Here is a 6,036-nt window from a genome sequence, read left to right as displayed (position 1 = left end):
GGCCCAGGGGCACATCGCCGGGAAAGCTCCCGGGTGAGGAGGTGGGCCCGCACACCCGCGCACCGCTGGCGGCACGGGACGGGTGCGGGCGGGAGGCGGCACACAACGGCGCGGGGGCCGTCCGCCGGACGGACCCCCGGCCCCACCGCACCAGGCGCGCGACGGGAGGGCCGCACACTCACACGCACACACGGACGCGCGCGACCCCGGCGCCAGACGGCTGGCCCGGCGAAGGCCCTCCCCCGACTCGCAGGGGGGAGGCGCGGGCCGCGGCAGGCGAAGGGCGGCGCGCGGCCCCACCGCGGGGCCGGCGGACCTCTCCCTCCACACCGGGCGGGAAGGAGAGGGGGCTCTGCCTGCGAGCCACGGTCGGTGGCTTGCGCGCAAGGCGAGGGGCAGCGGCTGGGGGATCCGGCACCCCCAAGGCACCCTCGGAGATGACTAGAGAAGACTTTCTTCACCGAAGACGGGCCGTCCCCACCCATCGCCCCCCACGTTGGGCCCCCGCCAGGCGCCCGAGGGCGCCCCGGGGATGGGCGGGGGGGGCCTGCGGTATTGGTAAGCACCAGCGGGGGGGTTAAGGCACAGTGGGCCTCTGCGGCCGGGAACGGAGCCTGCCGCCTCGTGCTCACGGCGGCTCTACCTCACCCGGGGACGGCGCGTGCTCCCGGCTCCGTGCTGCGTCCACCCTCCACTCGGGCGAGGAGGGAACGGGTGGGGCACCGCAGCGGCGACCGAGGGCCTCGGAAAGTCACGCCTTTTGAGTCGTCCGTTTTTTTTTTTTTCCGTTTCTCTTTTAAAGCTTCTCCGCCTCATCCCGCCTCACCGGAGCCAGGCTCCGGCGAGCGCGCGGGGCCTCGCGGGTACGCGCCGCGCACACCCGAGGCTTGCCTGGGCACCTAAAAGCCCAACACACCCCCCGGTCTCCCTCTGTAGAGGGGTCCGCGCTCTAGGGCGGCCCGCGGGGGGGAGGAGGTACGACAGAGCCTAACAACGGACCGCCGGGGCCCAGCCGCGGCTACGCAGCCTGGGCCCCCACCTCGCAAGGGCGACTTCCCTCGGCACCGGCGGAAGCAACACGCGGGCCCTCCTCCTTCCGCTCTCGCTTGCCTCACGCGGGTCTCGGCAAGCACCGGGGCGGGCACGCACGCGCGCACCCCTCTCTCACCCCCGCCTTCTCGGGATCAGGCACGGCACCCTCCCGCGAGGCGTGCGTGCTCTAAAGGTCTTACCCCGCTCGACCCCCCTTTTTTTTTTTTTTTTCCTCCACATCCTTTCTCTCCCTCTCGGCCGCACTCCTGTTTTTTATTTCTCTCGGCTCGAGGGGCGCACGCCCACACGCGTGAGCGGTGACCGGAAGGGTGGGCTGGGAACGGGGAAACGGCACCGCCACCCGGCCTCAGGCACCTGAGGGACGGCCTGGAGCGTTCCAGGGGCACCGCCAAAGGGCCACTCGAGGCGCACCGGCACCACCTGGGTGGGGCGCGCGGGTGCGCCTGACCAGAGAGCCCCCCCGCCGCGGGGGGCGGGGGAGGGCCCGACGCGAGGCAGAACACCAGGGCCACGAGCAGAGGCTGTCCTGCTCGGTCTCAGGACCCCGCCACCGCCGACGCTGGCCGCGAGGCCGCGAACGAGGGCAGATGAGCAAGGTCGGGCCGGATTCCGTGCCCCTGCCCCTCTGCGCACCACCGGCGGGCGGGGAGGAGGAGCGAGGGGCCCGCGCGCTGAGCGAGAAGAGCGGTCCCATTCGCCACGAATGTCCGTCCCTCGTCTTGGCGCGGCTCGGACCCGGCCCGGGAGAGCACGACAACACCACATCGATCGGGTCAGCCCAGGCACAAGCGAGGAGGAGAAGACCCCCCCGCCAGGGCTGCCAGGAGGCGGGCGAGGACAGCCCCGGAGAGGACCCGCTTTCTGCCTCGCCCGCCCCGGCTGCGGAAAGGTGGCCGCGAGGACCCCTGCACACGGAGAACGCCTGAAACGCGAGGCACGTGGGCCTGGGGGAGGGGGGTAGCGGGGCACACTCTGGCGAGCACCGCGGCCACCGCGGGTGCCTGCGACAAGGGGCACGCGGGTCAGAGGGCCCGCGGCGCCCGTGCCACGCCGCCCTCGGGCACTGGAGACCGGGGGGAGGCACCGCGGCTGGACATCTGGACGCGCGAGAGCCGGCGCACGGGCCCCAGGCGGGCGGCTCAAGCGGGGAGGAGCGGGGGAGGGCGTGGGCCGTCGGTGGACCGGCGTCTACGGACCCGTCCAGGTTTCCCATCTGCTCAGCGGGAGTCACCCAGCGAGGAGAGCGTGTCAGCACCAATCTGGTGGCCCAAATCGCCCGTTTTGGGCGAGAGAAAAGCCACGCCCCGCGGCGGGAGGGGCCCGCTCCCCACGGCGAGCCCCCGGAACTGCGGCCCGGCCATCGGTCCGTAGCGCGACCCCATGGCCCCCAGCGCCCCGCCCCCCCCCCCGGAGCTCCCGGGATCCTCTGGTCGACCCGCGGGACGGGGTGACGGAGCTGGCCGGGGCCGCGCGGGCGCCCAGAGCCAGCCGCCTGCGCTGCGGCCAACGCGGGCCGGTCGGGGAACCCTCGGAGGGGGGACTTGGAAAAAATTCTCGGGCGGCGGGGCCCCTCCGAAGGTCCGGGCCCCGCGCGGGTCCGTGGCCGGGCCGGGGCGGGCCGGGGGCGGCAACCTCGGCCCGGGGACCCCCGGAGCGGGACTTTGAAAAAATTCTCCGACGGTCCGGACCCCACGCGGGACCGCGCCCGGGCCCGGGGCGCCCTCCGCGGGCCACCCCGGACCTACGCCGGAGGCCCCGGTGACGACCGGGCCGCGCGAAGGAAGGCGCGCGAACGGCCGGGGCGTGCCTTGTCCCGTTCTTCTGCCTGCGCCGTCTCGGTGCGGCCCGGTTCGGTCCAGCGCCGTCTAAAACACGGCACCCGGGAGCGCGGCGGCGGCGGCGGCGGCGGCGGCGGCGGCGACGGCCACCGCCTCGGCCACATGAAGCTGCGGGCCCAATTCCGGAACGTGGCTCTGGCGCCGGCGCCCCACCGTGGCCGGGACGATCCCGCCGACGCCGCCGGCGTCCCGAGACGTCGCCTCGGCCAGCGCGGCCACAGCGCCTCCCATGTCGCCGGCGCCGGAGCTCCGGAGGAAAACGATGTCAAAGCGGCCGCCAGGTGGCGGCCGACAACCGGCGCGGGCGACAGCGGGACGGATCCGGATCGGCGGCCGGCGAGGGCGCGTCGCCGGGCGGCCGGACACCCGGTCCCGTCCCGGCTCCCCCCCCGCCCCCCTCCCCCGCCTCCCAGCGCCGCCGCCGAACACGTTTCTCGGCGCGGGGCGGCCGGAAGGCGTTGGGGCCGGCCACGGCGCGGGGTCGGTTGGGCCAAGGGGATCCACCCGGCCGGGCCCTTTCCCGCCTCGGCCAGGACGATCCTGCCGACGCCGCCGCCGGCGTCCGGGAACGTCGCCTCGGCCAGCGCGGCCACATCGCCTCCCGCGCGTGTCGCCGGCGCCGGAGCTCCGGGGGAAGACGATATCAAAGCGGCCGCCAGGTGGCGGCCGACAACCGGCGCGGAGTGCAGCGGGACGGATCCGGATCGGCGGCCGGCGAGGGCGCGTCGCCGGGCGGCCGGACGCCCGGCCCCGTCCCGGCTCCCCCCCCGCCCCCCTCCCCCGCCTCCCAGCGCCGCCGCCGAACACGTTTCTCGGCGCGGGGCGGCCGGAAGACGGTGGGGCCGGCCACAGCGCGGGGTCGGTTGGGCCAAGGGGATCCGCCCGGCCGGGCCCTCCTCAGGTTCCGGAGGTGTGAGCAGGCTGTGTGGCTGGCTGCTTCTCCCTGACGGAACAGCAGTGGAACGACGGTACCAGCCCACTGCAGCAGCCGCTCTGGGAATGGTGCCTGAGGGCTCCCCGCGGGGCAGGGCCGGTAAACCCTCTCTGCCCCTGAAAGGTCTCTTCCTGCCGCTGCCCCTCAGTGCGTCGTCTAAGCCCGCCTTCGACGGTCAGGACTCCCCGCTCGTCGCAGACATACTCGTTCGCTTGTGTTTCCGGGTCTTTGTCGTCAAGAGAGCTAGGCGGAAGCGTCAGCCTATTCCACCACCTTGGCCCCATCTCCCAAAGTTCCGATCCAAGGGGGTCCGGCCCAGCCGGGCCATTTCGCCCCTCAGCCAGGAAGATCCCGTCTACCCCGCTGGAGCCCTGGAGCACCATGCCGGCCAGCCGGCGTGTCCCACTCGGGGGGGGCCCTGGGAGGGAGGGAGGGAGGGAGGGAGGGAGGGAGGGAGGGAGGGAGGGAGGGAGGGAGGACCCCGGGAGGACCCCGGGAGGACCCCGGGAGGACGCCGGGAGCCAGGCCGGGCTCGAGGAGACGGAGCGAAGGCCCCGGGCCGCCGTGGCCAGCGCGCGCCCGCCGGGACCGCTTCCCATCCCGTCGGCGCCGCAGAGCTCCGGAGGGGGACGGTATCGAAGCGGCCGCCGGGTGACGGCCGACGACCGGAGCGAAGGGCGGCGGGGGGGTGGAACCGGGTCCACCTGGGCCCCGGCCGGGGCTCGAGGGTGGCAGAGGGGACAGACTCCCCCGGGCCGCCGGGGAAACCTCTCGGGAGCGTCATGGGGCGCGCGCGCGCGCTCGCCCCCGAAAGGGCCGAACGGGGGGGGGGCGCCCGAGGGGATGAGCGTCCACCGGGGGCGGGAGGGAGAAGAGAGCACGTCCCAAGCGTCGGACGGGCAGGTGTTCTCCGATCCGTATCCTTTGGACGGACGCGACAAACGGGACGGGATGAGACCGCCAGTCCCCGAAGTTTTCCTCCTCGTTCTTTGAGTGCCCGCGTGGCGCAGCAGGCAGACCGGGAGACGTTTTCCGCCGTCGTCCCTGTCGCCGAGCCAACGGTACGCGTGAGGCGGGTTGAACGGGCAAATTGCGTCGGGAGGGAGGGAGGGAGGGAGGGAGGGAGGGAGGGAGGGAGGGAGGACCGTGCGTTTGCCGGCATCCGCGTCGCAAAAGAAAACCACGGCCGCCACCGAGAGCGTTCTTCCTCATCGCTTTCCATCCTCCCGCGACGCGGGCGGGCAAACGGGGGGCGGGGGGGAGGCCGGGAACGCCTTCCCAGAGCCGGTACGGACCGGCTCTGGGCCCCCCGGTCCGACTGGGGAGACATCTCACCGAGGGAGGCCCTCGAGGCTCTCGGGAGCGAGGCCGGACTTAGTGAGGTCCAGCGGAGGCGCGGCGGGCCAGCCGCGAACGCCCGCCCAGAGGCCCTCGGGCGGCTCGGCCCGAGCGAGTGCTCTCCGGGCTCGCGGGCGGACTCGGGAAGGTGGCGTCTCCGGGGCGGGGGGGGGGAGGGAGAGGGGTGAGTCGGCGTCTCGAGCATCGAGAGATCTCCGGCGGCTCCCGAATGTGGGCGGGCGGGCGGGCGGGCGGGCGGGCGTGTGTGCGTGAGTCGTGGGGGTGGGGGGTGGAGTGCCCGAGGGGGGTTGGGGGGTGGGAGGCCGAGAGCGGGGCGGTGGGGGGGTCGGAGGGTGGGGGCGGTGGGGGACCACGCGCCTCGGGCCCGGGGGGTGGGGTGCTGAGGTGGGCGGGGAGTTGGCAAACGTTCCGGGTGGCCTGGTGCGTGTGCGCGCGTGCCTGCGCGCGTGCGTGCGTCCGTTCGCGCGCGCGTCCCGGTGTGCGTGCCTGCGCGCGCGCGCGTCTGTGCGGGGGCGCGTCTTTGTCTTTGCGGGGGCGTGTGCGCGCGTGTCCGGGCGTGTGTGCCTGCGTGTGCGCGCGTGACTGCGTGCGTGCGCGTGCGCGTCTGCGGGCGTGCCCGTGTGCGTGCCCGCCTGCGTCTGTGGGGGCGCCTGCGCACGTGAGCGCGGGTCTGTGCGTGCGTCTGTGTGTGCGTCTGTGCGTGTCTGTATGGGTTTGAGTGCGCGTCTGCGCGTGAGCGCGTGTCTGAGCGTGTGCGCCTGTGCCTGCGCCCGCGCGCGCCTGTGCCTGCGGGAGCGGGCGCGCGCTCAGGCGGACGGGCAGCCCCCCGTCGTCGCCCTCGGTCCGCCGAAC

This window comes from Loxodonta africana, unplaced genomic scaffold (genome assembly GCF_030014295.1).
Source record: "Loxodonta africana isolate mLoxAfr1 unplaced genomic scaffold, mLoxAfr1.hap2 scaffold_486, whole genome shotgun sequence".
NCBI classification, from domain to species: domain Eukaryota; kingdom Metazoa; phylum Chordata; class Mammalia; order Proboscidea; family Elephantidae; genus Loxodonta; species Loxodonta africana.
Note: the sequence above shows the minus strand (reverse complement) of the source record.